General features: G+C 34.2%; 1 protein-coding gene across 1 annotated transcript in view; it reads left to right on the top strand.

Annotated features, from left to right (window-relative positions):
- The first annotated feature begins 17 nt into the window (after window positions 1-17).
- The window catches only part of LOC132701009 (beta-1,4-glucuronyltransferase 1-like), a 45,714-nt gene continuing 25,625 nt past the window's right edge, over window positions 18-20,106 (top strand). Inside the window, exon 1 of the mRNA XM_060668623.1 lies at window positions 18-289. The gene's annotated coding sequence lies outside the window, so the exon portion shown is untranslated. The remainder of the gene's footprint in view (window positions 290-20,106) is intronic.

The following is a 20,106-nucleotide window of genomic DNA, read 5'->3' as shown; positions in this document are numbered from 1 at the left end:
TTATTGAATCGACGGGGACTGGTTCAGATATATTTCTGCTGTGCGTCCTGTTCAGTGGTAGGTTTGATCGCTTGTTGTGGAAGAAGCGGACATGTCTTTGTCACACTAAAATAGTTCCCAAGTGTTTGAATGGGAAATGTAAACCAATAGACTGAGGAAAATGTGAAAGTAAACTGACGAGTGCCGGTAGTTTGTTTAGTTCGTTTGAAAATAATTGAATAAAGTTCGTTTCAATCAGTTTTTCGGCATTAATTTTTTCAGTTTTACAATACACACCAGTTCATCTTGGGTAAGTTGACGGTATTATTGTTTAGTTTTGTGTGTTAGTACACTTCGTACAATTGAATGTAAGGGGATGGAAAAAGCCACCCTGAATAGACGTGGCAATTTCATGTCCTGTCCTTTAGAGTCAATTTTTACCAATTTTTTATTTGTCAATTTGCACTAATTTAGCACGTATTTAATGTTTTTTTTATCTTAGTCGGATTAAAATTGTCAAATAAAATTCCAAAATTATAACGCTTAATAACCAGCTTTTGTTAGTAAATAATTAGTTCCATTTGTCTCTCGACTTAGATATTCACAAAGCTACAAACTATGTCCAGATTGACAAATACTATATTCAACCAACTTGAAACCACAGATTTTACTGCTTTTTTATTTACCCACCAGTTTCGAAGCTGTTTTTATGTTTTATGGTCTCATAAAGTTATTATTTTTATGCTGTTTACAATGCGTGAGAAAATATGTCCAAAAATTAAAAAAAGAGACATACCGACGAAATAACACTTGGGTGACTCTCATTGATACAGTTATCTAACAATCCAGAGGATCCGTGCCAAAACTGCCATGGAAACCATCGAGTGCAGAAGCAATAATAATATAATTGTATTATCTCAAATACGCCCGCCTTTTCATTTATCTCGCTTCCGTTTCCTTATAGAGTTGCCTCACAAATTAATTAATTAAGGCGTCCAGCTCGGTCGCCATTAGTAAATTGCGAGAACTCGATATTAAGTATGTTTGCGGTGGGCGTGCTCCGTATCAGGGACAGCATGTAACCGGTTCACTTGACGGGGGGTTAAAAATAACGTCTCTGTAATTTGATTTACTTGATGTGGTGAAGTACCACCCACTCGAAACCCCGCAAGAGTTAACCCCACTCACTACCTTTCGGCACGCGAATAATACTTAGCAGGTAATTGAAAAGCGAAAGTCTTATCTTCAAGAGATAAGAGATTTATTAACTGCTTTTCGCACTTTTAACAATAGTGTGATCTTAAAATCTTACCGAGGATGTTGCTCTTACAGACTTACTAGAATAATTTTTTCTGGTTAGATGTAAGTTAGACGTATACCATAATAACCATTATTTTAAGAAAAATTTTCACAATCTAATTTTATTTGTAACGGGTTGTTAATGAATATTATTAAAAATATGCAGTTGTTCATCCAAAACACTCTGAAAAATATAAAGCTCGCTATAAAGTTAACTTCTCTTTTAGCTGCCGTCAGTCCATCAAAAACAGTTCCGAGAGGTCACCTCACCACATGCTCATGAATCTTATCCATCTGTGATAAAAGAACAGCTCGGGACAATAATTGAAATTAAACCCCCAACAAATAGGCAAACTAGACCATTCATTCATTCAAGTATTGTGTATTAACATAAAATTTGATATTTGGATTTGTACAAGGAAGCTTTCACCATTTTCTATGAATTTTACAAAGATTATAAAATTATTTATTTTATTATAATTTATTGTGGGCCCTCCTTAACAGCATTGAAACTCGAGATCATTTACTCTTTAACTTTTCGAAATCTTTGTGCTTTCATCGAGCGATGCAACGTTATGAAACTAACATATCGTGTGGGTAATTAGAATTAATATTGCGCAAATTGGTTGGGTATGATTATTTTACAGTCAAACGTATAAAACGAGGGAAATGGACATGAAGGGGATCATCGAGAACGCAAGCTTTCATTCGAACCATTTCGTATGGTGAAAGGCCTTTTTGTCGGACGGTATCTTCAAATCCATTCGGTTTCTTTCACTGAATTTTCCTCTATTTCCTTTCAGTTCCCTCCCGGTGATGTGCTTTCGAACCGTAACGCACCGAAACCAGCTATAAACTAGCTTTCTATAGTAAAAGTGACGATCGGTAAAAAATACTCGTAGAAGGATGCTATTAATAAGCGAATTCAAATCAGTTTAATTACCGAATCAATTGCGCTCGTTGAATAATTCATTACGCAGGCAGGCAAAAATGGGCGGAGATTGAATCGGTCCATTTTCTGAATCGCCACGCAATCGATTCTAAACTTTACTCAGATGAGGATTTTCATTAAGCCGGCAATAAAACTACGCTTAAAATTGTTTACATAAACACACGTTTTCGAAATTCTGGACGATAGCCAACAATCAATTCCGGGCTTACACTTTTTCGTTTGCAGGTATTTTTAGTCTATGTCCAAATTATAAACTTAAATAACGAACTACTTTAATTGAACGGGATGATGCAAAATTTACAGTTTTAAGAAATACCTATTTATAAATTATTTTAGAAATTGTGGACTTGGTGGTTGGCAATTACGTCATGATTTTAAATGGGACACCTCATACATTGTCGCTATGCTTACTTTATTATAGAAATTTATAAAATTAAAGTAAAAAACCCTCCAAAATTTCAGATTTGTCAATGCGATCTATTCTTTTTCTTTTTAATTTTAACGCCTAAAAATTATTGGCGCGAATTACACAAGTTTTTATTTAGTTAAAATAGTTAATCAAATTTTTTGAACAATATGTGCAATTTAACATACCCACTTATTAAATTATGCATATAAAAAACTTTTACTACCCAATTGTGCGATATGTGCCGTGTTTTAGATAATTAATCGTGATTAATGGCTGAACAAACGACTTTCACCGAAATATATTGTCGATTTCATTTTGACATATTGGTACCAGTACGAGTGAAATGTAACCTCTAATTTCTAAAGCGGAATTTTTAAAAATATCTGTTCTCTATATACTTATATACGTATAATCTTATGGAAACTATACTCATTTATTTTTTTAATAAAACAACTACTTACGGATATACAGTGTGTCCAATTAAATCGTTACCATATGGGAACTTATTCTTTATAATGTTGAAATCGGATATAAATATTTTTGCGCTCGCAAATGTAAAGACGCTTATTTTAGAGAACATCGACAATTACAATTATTAAAACTTTTTATTAAAAAAAACGATATTTTCAAAAATAAAAGTACGTTTGCATAATATTAATATTGTTTACCCTCTACAAAGTTTATATCTGTTGGTTGCAATTCAAGTTTTAAAAAAACGCACTTTTTGTAAAGATTTTTTTCATAAAGCTAAAAATAAAAAAGTTTTATATGTTGCCGAGTTTACTTGGACACACTGTATAAGAGAATACTGCGGCAATGAACCGGGCTTTATTTTATTATGCATATTATGATTCATATGAATAATTATGAGTTTTGTGATTAGTAGGAAAAATCCGTCAAATGAAAATTTGGGTTAACTGAACAGCTCGCTGGACACGGTCGGTTGCGGTAAACTTCGCCCACATCTCGTTCAGCTGTCTAAAACCCAGTCTGAAAATGAAAATAACCTTCGCAGTAGTTCTTCGATCTTCGTTTCCCGCCGTGGCAAATCCGTCTCTGGGCTTTTGGTTCTGATTGTTTCTGCAGGGAAATCGAAACGCACGCGCGGCCAAGTGATCGCATCTTCGACGGACTCTCCTCTCCGATCATTCACATCCACTTTGGTTAATGGTTTTTGCCGGAGCGGGTGCTGGTTTACGAGCAGACATCTTGCAGTTTCAACGGCGGCGCTCGGTTTTTCTCGGAATCCGAAACGTAATTAATGTAAAACCAAAGAGGCGGACAAACTTCTGCGAATCCGGGAATTTTACTGCTGTGTGGCGTGGTCGGCTCAGCTTCCGCCTGTAAATTGTTATTGCGAGATTATTTGTCCGGGACAAGGCGGCCAAATTTTTGCAGACGAAAATACCGGACCGTATGATGTGCCTCAAAATATGTCGTGGTGCCTTTTGACAGATCGTTCCCCAAAAAGTAATTTCTACCTTCGTATACTTCCACCAGAAATGTAGTGCTTTTACAACCCACCCCGTGATTGACTTTGCCTACTGATTATTACTCCAAAACCCCTTTTAGAACACCCTGCTAAGCAGACCCTTACCCGTACCCATTCCAGGACCGTCCTAGGAATTTATCTACCTACTGCTAAAACTTACCAAAACGAACAAGCGGGATATAAGTATGTTTTCAATCTTTTTTGCCGAACAATTCTGGAAACATGTACATAATTTTTTTTTCTTGCAGTTAACTTCGGAACTTTGGTCATGTCACTTGTTTTTGTTTCTGCTCCTACTTCCCCTTGCGAATTTCTTATAAAATTGTAAACATTAAAAACAATTTCTTTAGCATCCAGATAAATGGATCTGTTTTTTTATTTGCTGCGGTAGTTCGTCTTCTAAATTATCATTAGGTTGTCTTGATTGATTCTATCTTGATCTGTATTCTTATGACGTACCTTTATCTATAGCGAATATAATCTATAGTCTTAAAAAAGACAGTTGTTGTTTACAAATCGAAGAACTGTGTACAAGACATAAAAATACTGTTATTGTTCAGCAATTTTCACTAACACAATTTTTCGGTAAAATAAAACGTCGAAAGATGACTAACACTGTGTATTTTGTAAAAGAAACAAATTATCCCGACATTCGTAGTACCGCAAAAAGTTCTTTTCACTTATGTGTGCGACTTGGAAACCGACCGTCTCTCGTCTCCTTAGAAGCAAAGGCACCCTGCCGCGGAACTTTATTATAAGTTACAAGCATGCGCACTAACTGAAAACTGTGACATTAAACAAAATATTTAACAAATACAGAAGAAAGAAGAAAAATGTTGTTAATCGCATACAAAACAAAAATGATTATTTTAAAACTTACCCGTAAGATAAATAGGGTACAGCTACTTTACCTTTACTCTTTAAACTATCCAGGGAAAACAGCCTCTCAATTTGACAGGTCGAGAATCAGGTACATAAATACGTACTTACTGATGTTAAAATAAACTCTTCTACTTATTCGAAAATACCCCGCAGCATCAATACTTAATCAAATTTAAAACGGTCCATTTAAGTTTCAAATAAAAATTTCAAGTTTCTACAAATATTCGTTACGGTCCATCTCAGGCAAGACCTACTTAATGCAGAATAAACATCTGTTGGGATGGGTTTTACCACAATCCTGCGAAGGTCTGCGATTAAGGTACCTGTAAAATACTCAAAACGGCTAAACAATAAATGCACTATACTTTTGGACGTTTTATACCTATGGCCACTGGGTAAGGCCATCAATCAATAATTTATTCATAGGTAAAAAACAAGACAGGGGCCAGTCAGGTAGATGTCGACCACGCGTCGTCTGATTTCAGTGATAATGTTGAATAAAGTCTGTTCATAGATATAAGAAAGTGACTAACTGATACGAATTAAGGAAAGACCCGGGGAAGGTGTAAGAATGAAATATAGCCGAACAGGTCCGTACTTTGCTTAGAATTTAACTATTTGGGGTTTTGTTAGGAAAGATACTAAACAATATTTATTTATTTGTGCATGTATTTATGTTTAAATCTAAAATAAAATTACAAATTATTTTTATTACCGACTTAAATTACTTAAAATTATTCACATAATGTATCAGTATCACTATCGCTATCATCGCTTGTTCTAATTATTATTTGTTCTATATTATTTGCAATATGGATATAAGATTGTTCTGCTTTTTCTATATCTTTAACAGAATTTGCCCAACTTTGTGGAGGGATGTTAAAAACTTCGGTTTCTATAAGTTTGAGGGCATTGGAGTTAACACGGGGAAAACAGTGTTACGACGAATGGCAGATTTCAGTTGGTGCCAAACATGTTCAATGGGATTAAATATACAGTGGTAAAGTGGCCTTAGACTTTAGACTTTTTGCATAATTATCACATACGTATTGCTTTTGTAGGTTCAATTGTTTTTTGGTATAATCTTGAAAATAAATGTCGTTATTATACATGTAGTTTTGGATTGTTGCTTTTGTGTCACATGAGGAAGGGGTTTTAGTCAACTGTCTACTGTGATAACTTGCATTGTCTATTACAATTACGCTATTAGGAGGAACGTTTGGAACTAATTTGTTTTTAAACCAACTTTCAAATAAATCAGCGGTGGTGTCTTCATGGTAATCCAGAGAAGAATCTTTAATATTTTTCGCTGACAGAGAAAGTCCATTTGGAATCCAACCATTTTTAGAGCCAGCATGCAAAATAGTTATTTTTTACCTCTTTTTGATGGCGCGTTTGTTTTACACTTATCAGTTGAGGCAACCCAACCCTTTTCTAGGGTATCATAAGTGAGTGTCGAACCAAGTTTCATCCAAGTAAATAATTGGCCTTTGTTGTTCTCTGTAAATCCAATTTTTTTCTAGATATTTCAGTCGCCATTTCCGAATTCTAAAAGATTCCATTAAAACTTGCCTTTTGTCAATTTTTTTAAATCTCAAATCCATGTGTTGAATACACTTCCATAAGGTAGTTCTGCCACATTTAACACCAGTTTCATTTTTTTCAAGCCTCCTAATTATATTATACCTGGTAAATTTTACGCCGTATTATATCTTGATTACTTTCATCTACACTATAGAAAATGTCAGCATCGCTTCTTTTTTTCCTCGCTGAAATGGGATTATTCACAATTTTCCATACAGTTGAAGTTGGAATTTTCGTCAATGTGGCCGTTTCTTCTAAAGATGCTTGCTTGCTGGCACCACGTTCAATGAGAGTTAAATAAACATTGTTTATAACTTCCTTAGTCTCAATAGCATAGTGTTTTCTACATTTGGGCGGGAGCATCTCCTGAGATACACTAAACTCGCACATATTTTGCATAATTCGCACACGATTCAACACACGCTGTATTACACACGAAATAAGAATGATTACCAATAAGCTTAAACTAAATAGTATACCAAACCAAAGAATATTAAACACAGGTAGGCATAAAATTATTTTCTATTGCGGACCACAATTTTACCTGAATTTAAATTCCGAAACTTTAGGTAATAATCTTGTTGCATTGTATGTTAATGACCACCCTTGGATAATCCCATTCAAAAGCAATTGGTCACTTTCTTAACCCATAACCATAACCCATTTTATCGTGCATTTCGAGAAAGCTCCTTAGGAGTATATCATTAATTTTTCTATTATTATGTCTCGTCGAAATCACTAATCATTAGGAGCAAAACAAAACACAATAAACCTGACTCATTACAATAACGCCAATATCATCAATACAGGATATTGTTAACTATTACGGTATTAATGAAATAGTAAACAGTGGAAGGTAAAGTGACATTTTTCCAGACTGAAAGAAGAAAGGATCCTGGAACCTACACTGGTGTTGCAGAGCTAGTAATAGAAATGCATACTTCCTCCTCTCTAGTATGGAGACAAAAAAAAAGAATATTCCCATTGTAGCGCCCTCTACTAGAAAAGTGGTAGACGTGATATTTTGCTATAAAAGCATTTTTTTTTTGTTAAATGGTAAAAGGTGACGTATCGATTGTTTGAGTCCTCTAAATCAGTAAGTCTATATGCAACCAATTATACGCTCAAGTGTCTTTCCTCACAGAAAACGTTGCTCATTATGATTTGTGTTAAAGTTTAATCAATTTTGTTAACGCTTGTTACTAAATAAACATGAAACAATCAGTTTTCAGCAGGCAACACGTAGTATTGGTTTCGACGTAATGGCTGTGACATTACTCAAATCGATTCATTTCATTGTGGATAAAATCTGGACTATTAACAACGGATTGAAAAAGGCCACATCTACACAACACACAAATATATAAAAACGCTTATTTCAATCGACAAGCTTTTGGGTACTTAAATCCAAATATCTTAAAACGTGCTGAATGCCAAAGTTTCCACCTCGTGTCGCATACCTAGAATTCGACGATTGGTTTTACTCCTCTCGAAATCTGCTCTAGAAGTAAACAGTCGGTTTTGTCGGCACTGTCCGTTTCGGCTTTGATTTAAACCACGCGAAAATTTCAGCAACTAAAGAAGAGAAAGATTGTGTGAAATATTCTGTTTTATTAAAAACGTTAGGCATAACTTTTTAAATAGAATTGCGGTTTAATGTTCGATTCTCTGTTCGCTCACACTACCTTTTTGAAATTCTGTTAATGTTAAAAATGCTATCCCATATATAATGTAATAGCGCATATTATTATCGGCAAAGCAAGTATCGATAAATCAGAGCTCCACAAGCTCGTAAAATCGATCAATAGAAATTTACAGCCCATTATAGAACGATTCAGTGTCCATTGAAACTTTTTATGTCGCTTAGAAAGTGTTTTTCCATTAACCAATTTACGGATATCGAACGTGACCCCCTGTCATTTGGAAAAATGTAGTTGAAATAGAAAAAAACACGTTTCCCCAATAACACGTGGGTTGGAACAATCTTATCGCTCATACAATAACACCATTACTTAGTTTATTTATGGCAATAATTTTACAGCGGTAGTACCGAAATAAATAGTGTTGAAATAACTCCAAAAACAAAAAAGGAATAGCTCTAATTGACGTACATGTATGCCATCTCTTTTCCTTAGACACTCGGAAATTGCCTTTAGGCAGCCGTATAACTGACGGCATATTATGAGTGTTATGCGAGTATGCCAACTGTGCAAGTGAGAAAAAGACATTCTCTACATATACTAAATATTATTTTTCATCGTAAAATGCATTTTTTTTTAAACAAATTATTTTGGTCGATGATACAAGAAAATTTCACCGATAGTTTGATTTGATCTAAATCTCGTTCTAATAGAATGGAAACAGTTCCCTCGTAGTATGCAACCAATTATACGATTCTGAAGACATTAATTTACTTTGCTGATTTAGATAATTGTGATTCAACATACCACTATATTTTTACTATTTTGGAACTATGCAAAACTTATTGCATTCATATAAAGGTAAGGTAAGGTAAGTCAGGTAAGCGACAAGGCCGAGTAAGGTAGATTTCGATCGCGTGTCGGCTGATATCAGTGGTGTGGTTGAATCACCCATTTTACCATGCTTTTCGAAAATGCTTGTTGCTAGTATTTCACTAATTTTTCCGCGTCGTAATCACTTATCATTAGGTGCCAAACAAATAGCAAAAAAATATGTATATATGTTCAATAAGTAGAGGATTCATTAAATTATAAAGAAACCTGCTTACTTAACAAAAAACGGTAATGTTAAGCACTTAAATCAGCAAGCATCAGCCATAGTTTTCTAATGGTGGGACTGGAATTAAAAACCAATCGAAACTATTTTTCATGTTTGGTTTGCAAACTCAAATTATTCACGAAAAAACGTAGCAGTCTTCAGCAAATTCCTGTGGAAGTATTTAGGAATCGAGGACCGTTACTATTACCTTTAAAAAACTTCAAATGAGCGGTTGCGGTCGCTCTAAGTTTCCCGCATGGTATTCTTGCGTGTTTTTATTGTCGTTTCGCGTGGCATTGTTTGCTATATGGCTGAAACGTGACCCCAGAAATTTGCGAGATTACATAACTGGCGCATGGGCCCGCGGTGCTGCATACCCACGTAATTCTTGTCAAGAAAATTACGCTGATGAACAGTTTTATTTATTATGCGCCATAATCGGGATCCATTGCACCATTGAATAAATTTGGCCAGCGCGACTGGTTTCGTATTTCCGTTCGGGTTTCCACGAATGCATAGATAATTTTCTGATGGTCACATGAAGGCCGGAGACTAAAGGGTAGGTAGCGCTACTTATCGCTAGGTGACATCTAAATTAAGGTTAGGGGAGACTTCCGTTTGCTAAACTACTAAAATCTGCCCATAGTCACTCTAGCTAAATCCAACTTCAAAATTAAGTGCAAAATGTTTGAAAAAACAGTTTTTTAATTGCCAGAAAAATAAAATCAACACGAAGCTGCGATTTTTTGAGGATTATATCGAATTATTGAAACCACTCAAAAAGTTCTTGGTTTGCCAGAGAATAACTTTCATAAAATGGACTTTTTGTCTTTTCTGTACACGTTTGCGGTTCTGCCATTCACAATATTTGGTTTTCAAATCCAATAGCTCGCTGTAAACGTTGTATATACCGGATGACGCGTTGCAGAAATTTTTAGGCGACCAAATATTGGCTCCCCTATACATCTTATAGCTAAGTTGTAATATAACTTTTTGAAGGGCGATTAACTCATGTACCGAGTTTGAATAAATTTTAATAAGCCAATCTTCAGTTACTGAATTAAGTATGTTAGTAAAATTAGAAATAAAATATGGTTTAGGTAATAAATCAAACACCAGTAAAATACATTTCGACAATGACAACACGAAAAATGGTGACACTAACAGTAACAGTAACAATATTTTTATTTGTGATTGTTATACGTTATTAAACGCGCTTAAATTAAAGCTAAATATGCGTTGTTGAATTGAATAAAAAGTAACCATAATTAATTGGTATTATGCAGGAAATGGTCTCGCAGCAGTGTCTGAAATGTTTTCAGTTTATTTTCCTGCTAAAACTATATCTCCGATTTCAACAATTATTACCCATTTCGAGTCCAAAAGCACCGTAACAAATAACTGCAAATTTTCAGCTGGAAATGTCGATAATATAGCAGAATAAAGGAGCAATAGAGATTTGAACATTTTACTGCATGTGGAGGAAAACAAACTGATTAGTAAGATTCTTGGACGAGTTGTAAATAAATATCAAACCACAGCGTTTCCCACATTAAAATAACTTCCTATAAATACGAAGAGAACCAAGACCTCCGGGAAGGCGACGAAGAAAGAAGGGTGGCATTTTGTTTTGAAATGATGGAAAAAGTAAATAATGATAGGGTTTTTTTAAAAAATATTTGTTTTACTGGTGAATGTATATTCACACTCAACAACGAACCAAATGTTCAAAATTGTCAGTATTATGTATTTAATATCCATCATATTATTGGGCCACTTTTTTGGACTTTTATTTATTTATTACAAAATGAATTGGATGGTTGTCCCGCCCATAATTTCCTTATGGTTAGGGAGTATTTGGGAAATAATTTTAACGGGAATATTATTGGCCCGAGGTGCCGAATCCTTTGGCTACCCAGGTAACCGAACGACTTTTTTCTTTGGGAAAAGTGTTAAATGTTAAATTTGAAAATCTTAACCAGTTGCAAAACGCTATTTGCTTAGAATGTGACAGGATTTGGAGTGTTAGAAATAAATTTTATGATCGCTTAGGATATTGTTTACCTGTTAATGGAGGGTTGTTTGAACATTTACTTAAAAAATAATGTTTATTTTAAATATTTCTTTATAGCGATGTTTTATATCCGTATTTTTGTTATAATCATTAATTATTTTTAATAAAAGGCTGGAGGGTCAAATTTATTGTTCTTCCCTGAAGTTTCCTTGTTGCTTAACCTTTCCTTTAAATGCAATTCATTCCAAGAACCCAGTTGGAGTTTGGCCCTAAGAAAAACATAATGATATACCTACAGTTTATTTTGAATATATCAAACCAAATATACATGTCTATGTTGTAAAAGAACTTTTATTTGATGTCATTGTCCAGCTTGATGTCGACAAGTTTTCGCTGATGTTTGTTGTATTGACCTTTTGCAATTTTGCCAACATATTTCATTCAATAATTGAAGATTGGCTTATTAAAAATTATTTAAATTCGGCACATGAGTTATTTATATCTGCCCCTTCAAAAAGTTATATTACAACTTTGCTATGAAATGTACAGGGGAGCCAATATTTGGCCACCATGAGATGTCCTATGTTCATATTCATATTACTAGAAGAATGTATTACGATCTTTGATATGAACCCGTCTCTTGGTATTAACATTCATGATAGCGTTCTCTATATTTTCATACTTTCTTACTTGTGGAATTGCTTTACTTTTCAGAAAGCTGATTCCGCCGAGGGATGCGAGTGAATGTGAAACTTTGTAGCAATTTCTTTCGCATACATTTTTCCAAATCTTGCCGCCGACATATTCTGTATGTTTACTGCTACGATGAAAAGTATCAAATTTATGTTGCTTGTTCCTGGTGTAATTGGCAATCGTTTTCTACAATGTTAAGACAAACGAAACAAACACACAAATGCAGGTCACAAAAAATGAAAAAAAAGAATGGACGAAACCACCACTGACGTAACTTTAGTCGCGCCGTTTTATTTAATTTATAGGCCTTAAAAATAAATTATTGGACAAATATAATTTCAAGATTTCCACGGTAATCAAAAAGATTGAGAAAAAACCAGCCATTCCAACTTTAGGGGTAGAGGGTGAGAATGCTCGAAATACAAAATATTGTTTTGCTTTAATGATAATAGATTTATTTATTATTACCAATACTTTTATACAAGAACCTTTGTTCACTCCTTTTCTGAAAATAACATAAGATGAAAAAATACAATACAATAACCTTTCCACTGGGCCAATAAGCATATAAAATTAAAATGTAATTGCCAATAAATGCCAATAAAAATGCATACTTTTTAACAATTTCTTTAATTTTTTTATCCTAAAACAGAATGTCATCCATTCTTAATCTTTACTTTGGTTAGCAATAAGGATTCAGGTAGATCAACCGCCTCTGCTATCACCAAACTGGCTAAAGCTATAGTCAAACGACAAGAAGAAGATAACTGTACTTAAGGGTTCGACTGTGTGGACCACTCCTCTCTATTAAAAAAAAAATTCCAGTTTTGACATCTTGAGCCGAAGCCTAGATGGTTGATTTCTAGCTGAACTGAGTACATTAGCAGTGAGAAATGGGGTTGTGCAGGGCTCAGTAATGGGACCTACCCCCTTTCTCATATATATCAACGACCTTCCTGACGCCCTTTTGAGTGAGTGGCTGGCATTTTTTGCAGACCACACTACTTTCTTATTAAATAAAAAACATCTTGCTGAAGCACTTGCTGAAGCTAACTCTAAATTAACAAGAGCTATGGACCGGTTTACAAAAAATAGCTTAACCCTCGACGAATGGAAAACAGTTTCTTTAATCTTCTCTCAAGGGCAATTTCATTTAGACCATAAACTAAATAATTGGTTTTCCCTCTTGATTTCGAGCAGAGTCATAAACAGCAATTTCATAACTTACTGGACTGAAATCTATATTAAAGCTATAGATAACTACCTAAAAACCCACTTTCTTGGATTAATAGTAGGTTTTTCTTATTCATTTCAAACAGAATCCAGTAAAAATCGGGTTTTTCGAAATATATCGTACCTAAAACCGCATCAAAACTGTAGATATCTGCTTAAACTATCATTTTTTGGACCAAACAGTTACCTTATCATATCAATATCGTTCAAAAAACGTTTTTCTAATACGTAGCGTAAAGATCTAAATCTAGATCTAAATTTTCGGAGCTTAAAATTCTTACACATGCCAAGCGCCACTTAAATGTCTAGTTTAATCTTACAAGAATCAAATTTTTGACATGTAAATAAAGTTCACCCCTACAAAACACGGAATAGGGACAACTTCAGACCTGATTTTTTCCGTCTTAATGCGAGTAGGCTAGCTTCAAATTACTACTGCATCCATTTTTTAAATAAACTTAAGCCCGAGACAAAACGACTCCCCATAAACATAATTTAAAAATTGAGTCAAAGATTTTTTAGTAAAGCAATTCTTTTACAACTTGAAGGAGTTTATCTTTTTTCAAGATATCAATAACTATATCTTGTCAGATGATTGCCTCTTCAACTTCCCGCTTTCGGTGATAAGTTACTGTGATAATTTTCTTTTTTTATGTTTTATATATTGCGCTTTATGTTTTATGTATACTGTATATTCTCAATATTACGTTGCAAAATTGTTAAGTTAATGAATGAAACGAAATGAGATGAAATGAAAATATACAAGTTACCAGAACCCCAGTTGACGTGTCTGTTAATATACTTATCGCCTTAAATTAAGTACAACTATTGGCATTATCTAAAAATGTATGCTTTGTTAATTATTCATTTTTTGTGCAGATACGCATGGTTCTCAGCAATATAGAAAAGCTGAAAACATCAGCGCATTGCTAAAGAATTCAAACGAAAGTCCTAATCTTTAATCAATGTCTAAAAATTCGATTGTTCTGTTTTGACGCGCTGTGTACTCTCCAAAATTGTGATCTACGTGCGTCACTGTCGGTCAAATTAGTCGACGAAGTTTAAAAATGGAAAAGCACTTTGTGATCGCGCATCGTCCATTGTGTGTTTATGTCTGGTTTACAGCTACCTACCTCATTAGCGATTCTTCTTTGATGGGAGGGTCACCGGAATGCGGCGTTGTGGGTTTATTGATTTAACAAAATCTTCGCGGTTTAGGTTTAAAGTAATACCCGTTTCAGAAAACATTAACGGTAATGCAGTTATATGCTCATGTACAGGTGCGTGTGATTTTTCTTCACCGAGGTTAAACGCTTCGGTCGCTCGGAGGCGACCAGATTGCTCGGTTAACGTGACACCCCGTAAATGTTATGTGGAATTTAAGGTGTTTTTTATGAATACCAAATGACTGTTCACAGCGTTAACTGCTGATTCCACGATCATGGCGAATGACAAAATTGCTAACACTTATGTAAACGACAATAGTGCAAACGAAATTCCTATATTGTTTATTGTTTTTTGGAGTTACGACCTATTTTAACTTATTTTAAGTTGAACGAAATCACAATAAGCCACTGCTGGTTTTAAAAAGTATCTGCAGGTAATGGCTTTTATTAGAAAAGAATTCACCTTCCTTAATCGTCTTATCTGTCTTAATGCGATCTATTCCAGGTACAAGAAACTAAATCTACCTTCCTTACAAACTATAAAAAACAACAATAGAGGTCGAAGAGAGAGAAAAAACAAATGGTGCTGACGTAGCACTAGATGAAGTCAGTGTACTTTTTCCTACTAATTCTAGCTATAAATAGATCGATCTTTTGCTTTGTCGCTATAAAAAATGTGACAGAAGTTCTTGATAACAAACACTAATTGCTATAAATGTTAAATGTTTATAATTTGATACATGGTTAAAACCGGAAAAATCGGAATGATTAAACATCATTGTAACTAAACAAGCCATATTTATTGCTAACTACAAACAGATTTGACCTGATACATTTTTCCAAAAGACTTTTCTTTTTTTGCCGGTAAGAATCTATTTGAATTTGCAGAACTTTACTATACCACTTTGTGATCTTAAAAACAGACGACATACAATGCAACAAGGTAAAATTGTGGTCCGTAATAGAAAATAATTTTATACCTACCTGTGTTTAATATTCTTTGATTTGGTATACTACTTAGTTTAAGTTTATTAGTAATCATTCTTATCTTGTGTGTAATACAGCGTGTGTTGAAACGTGTGCGAATTATGCAAAACATGTGCGAGTCTAGTGTATCTCAAGAGATGCTCCCGCCCAAATGTAGAAAACACTATTCTATTTAGACTAAGGAAGTTATAAACAATGTTTATTTGACTCTCATTGAACGTGGTGCCAGCAAGCAAGCATCTTTAGACGAAACGGCCACATTGACGAAAATTCCAACATCAACATCAACAAAGCTTGCCTACATTAGATATCTTAATTAGGAGGCTTGAAAAAGATGAAACCGGTGTTAAATGTGGCACAGCTACCTTATGGAAGTGTATTCAACACATGGATTTGAGATTTAAAAAAATTGACAAAAGGCATCAAACTCTTGACTGGAATCTTCGGCACTGCACTAACACACAATAACGCGTTTTACCAATTTTACGTACTAAACTAAACTAAACGCGCCCTCAAAAAGAGGTAAAAGAATAACTATTTTGCATTCTGGCTCTAAAGATGGCTGGATTCCAAATGGACTTTCTCTGTCTGCGAAAAATATTAAAGATTTTTCTCTGGATTACCATGAAGACACCACCGCTGATTTATTTGAAAGTTGCTTTAAAAACAAACTAATTCCAAACATTCCTCCTAATAGCGTCATTGTAATGGACAATGCAAGTTATCACAGTAGATAGTTACTAAAACCCCTTCCTCATGTGACACAAAAGCAACATTCCAAAACTACATGTATAATAACGACATTTATTTTCACGAAGATTACCAAAAAGCAATTAATTGAGGTCCTACAAAGCTTGAACCTACAAAAGGAATACGTCTGTGATAATGTTGCAAAAAATCTAGGGCATACAGTTTTAAGGCTTCCACTTTACCACTGTATATTTAATCCCATTGAACATGTTTGGCACCAACTGAAATCTGTCATTCGTCGTAACAATGTTTTTCCTCGTGTTAACTCCAATATCCTCAAACTTATAGGAACCGAAGTTTTTAACATCCCTCCACAAAGTTGGGAAAATTCTGTTAAACATATAGAAAAAGCAGAACAATCGTATATATGGTGATAGCGACAGTGATACTGATATATTATGTGAATAATTTTAAGTAATTTAAGTAGGTAATAAAAATAATTTGTAATTTTATTTTAGATTGAAACATAAATACATAAATAAATAAATAAATATTGTTTAGTATCTGTCCTAACAAAATCCCAAATAATTAAATTCTAAGCAAAGTACTGACCTGTTCGGCCATATTTCATTCTTACAGCTTGCCTGGGTCTTTCCTTAATTCGTATCAGTTAGTCAGTTTCTTATATCTATGAACAGACTACCATTAAACTACTGCTGCCATTTTAATCTGCGTATTGCAATTTAAAAACAATATTTTTCTACTTTTTTATGTTAGCTGTTTTTGTTTTTTGAATGGGTAATGTTTGATGTTTAATATTTTTGGAGCTTTTGAACTGATGAAACTGATTAGAAAATCGATCAATGATAATTAACTTAATTTCGATGGTCTATAACAGCTTATCGGTATTGCAGTTGGTCTACACGTTATTATGTAGCGATGACGCTTAATAATCTGGACCGAAAGCTACCATATTCCACAAACCTTTCTCGTTCGGGTTGAATGAATATTCTATTTGTCTAGGAAATGGTCTCCAATTAACAATTATTGTATAATTTTGCGTGAGACGATTTTTTTCTTAACGGTTTCCGTAAATGAGTCTATTTACATACCAAATTACAGTCAACTAACAGCCTGATTTAAATTCTTCAGAAGCGATTTATTACATATAAAAACACCTCGTGTTCGCGTAATTGACGGCCCCGGTCAAGGAGGAAAAAAACAATGCAAAATGGAGATCAATTTAAAGTAATGGCGTCATAATCATGGGATAATAGCACTTTTGCCCCCATCTCTGTTTTGCTAATAATACCAACGGAACGACTGCTTCAAGTCCAGCCCTTATGCGAAAGACAGTACAACCCACAGCTAAAAAATCGGTTTATACGTCCTATAGAAACGAAGATAATACAGGGTGTCGCGAAATTAGATAAATCTTTTTATGAACTTGCTTGATTTTATGGTACAGTGAAAAGGTAAAGAAAACCGAATGACAGTTAAACCCAAACATTTTAACTTGGAAAAGTTTCCTTGCATTATTATATGCAGCAATTCATATTTTTTATTTCTCATTACGCGGGTAAAAGACTCCAGCTTTCTTCTTTTGATGGTATTAAGTACCTCTCTTTCTTCGTTCATATATTGCAGAAGCTCACATTTCGAAAGCCTCAATCCAACACATTGTTTTAGTGAGGGTCCATGCTTCCATACTTCAGAATGCTAAAGACATAACAACGTAATTAGTGTATTCTTAAGGGAATTTTTAAGGCTCTGTTGCTTATCACATTTTGCATGTTCTTCAAAGATGTTCTTGCTTGCTCTATTCTGTTTTTGATTTCTTGCTTTTAGTTATAGTTTTCACCCAGCACACCAAATACTGGTAAGTTTATACTCTCCCCACTATGTTTTTGTTTTTGTTGGTGCCCATCCATTTGGTTTGTTACTGCTGATAAAAGTAGCTGTAAATCATCCTTAATTGTTGTTACTAAGACCGTGTAGTCAGCATATCTTAAATTGTTGATGACGATTCCATTAGCAATTACATCCACTGTTCTTTCTTCTTGTGAAGATTTTTTCTGCATATTAATTAAACAAAAGGGGGGAGGGGAGCACATATCCTTGCCGTACTCCTCTCATAATAGACACTTCTTCAGATTTCTGGGCGTTAACTCTTACGTCGGCTCTCTGGTTCCAGTATAAGTTGGCTATCATCCGAATGTACCGACTATCCAGACCTACATTGTTCAGTATGGCTCTTAATTTATCATGCTGAACGGTGTCAAATGCATTTTCGTAATCTACCAAGCGGGCATATACCTCAACGGTCACATCTAGACATTGCTGTATGAGAACTTCGATGCGGTCACAACCCTATGTGAGATCCATAATTGTTGGCAATGGCTGCAAACAAAAGGCCGCACAAAGATTAACCAAAAATGTGAAATATTAAAGAGTGTCTAGATCCACGGATTTTTGATATAAGTAAAGAAGACGAAACTTTTTGTCAAAATAATATATAATATAATATCAATAACAATATCAATATATGCTCAATAACAATTTGTCATTTCATGTAAAATGCAATTCATCAGAAAGTCCAAAAATTGATTTATACAATTGCCAGTAAGCTAAGGAGTTCAGTTATCCCTCTCTTCATCTTTGAACACTTTCCGTGACAGCCTCGGTAAGAAAACCAGAAGTGCTATTATTGACTAAATAGTAGTAGTCCATTCCGATTTTTTTAATAAATGTAAATTAATTTATTTAATTTATGTTCCTTTTTTTATTACGTATTAGCATTAATGTTTGTCTTTTTTTTTTCGTTTGTTTACACTGTCTTCAGTCATTTATTGGAATTTTGATTGGTAAATGTCAATGAGTTTGGTTAGGTAAGGTAAAATAAATAGTTCCAGTGGTCCGGATACCTCGATCATCAATCATTGACGCCAATGATGTGTGTCCAGATTACCGAAGTTGTAGTGTAAGTAGCATTGAATTGTTTCGATTGAGTTTAAAATACATTCAATTATCTTTATTATCAAATACAATACGGACAATACTTAAAGAAAATATTGACGTCTTTTTTCGGAACACCCTGTATGTTCGAGCGCAGACATGAGTCATACATGGAGCTTTTAATTATTAATAAGTAGTCCGTTTTTTGTTACTGCGAATACAAATCTTGTGGTTACGAGCGGCCTTGACTGCTGAAAGTCGAACCGTGTGACTGGCTGGTTTTCTTTTCCCAATAAGATTTTTCGATTTGTTTTGTTGTTAACACGCTCGCTCTGATTTGCGTTCGACGTAATACCCGCCATTCAAATGAATTGGCAATTCAACGTACGTAGTCGCGTGGCGCCGGAACCTTGCAGCAATCTTTTGTAGAAGAATCCACATTACCAGAGATGTTGGAAAATCATAGCTATTTTTCATGTTCAATATTTTCGAGTTAATATTACTTGACATAATTTGACAGTCAATAATATTATTAATAAATAGCCTTTATTATTATTATGATGATAATGGAAGGAACACAAACACAATATTGCGAATCGTGCCTTCGTGTTTGAGTACAACCCGTAAAACGAAAAATAAACTTTCTATTTGTCTACTAGAAAATAGAAGCCTTCGTTTTTTGTTAACATTATGTTGAGGTATCACTTTATCCTTAATCGTGCAAACATTTTTAACCCTTCGAACTTGCAGCCATCCTATTGCATTCTCCATATGGCTTCCTGATCTATATGAAATAAAGAATTCTTTAAGTTATCAATGCCAATTTACTTTACCATTATTTAAGTTTCCACCAGTTTTAAAAAAATCCTTTTTGTTTTTTTTTAATAATTTATATTTTATTTGATATACCATTTGAAGTTTAAAAACTAGAGAACTTTAAGCTGATTACTACAGTATATTGCTTTAAAACTAGAATAAAAACTAGAAAGAAAAACTTCCTGTGTTTTGTATGTAAGATGTCACCATAAACAT

This window comes from Cylas formicarius, unplaced genomic scaffold (assembly GCF_029955315.1).
Source record: "Cylas formicarius isolate icCylForm1 unplaced genomic scaffold, icCylForm1.1 PGA_scaffold_4__25_contigs__length_36172078, whole genome shotgun sequence".
Classification (NCBI taxonomy): Eukaryota; Metazoa; Arthropoda; class Insecta; order Coleoptera; family Brentidae; genus Cylas; species Cylas formicarius.
The sequence above is the reverse complement of the archived record's forward strand: the minus strand, read 5'-3'. Positions and strand labels throughout refer to the sequence as shown.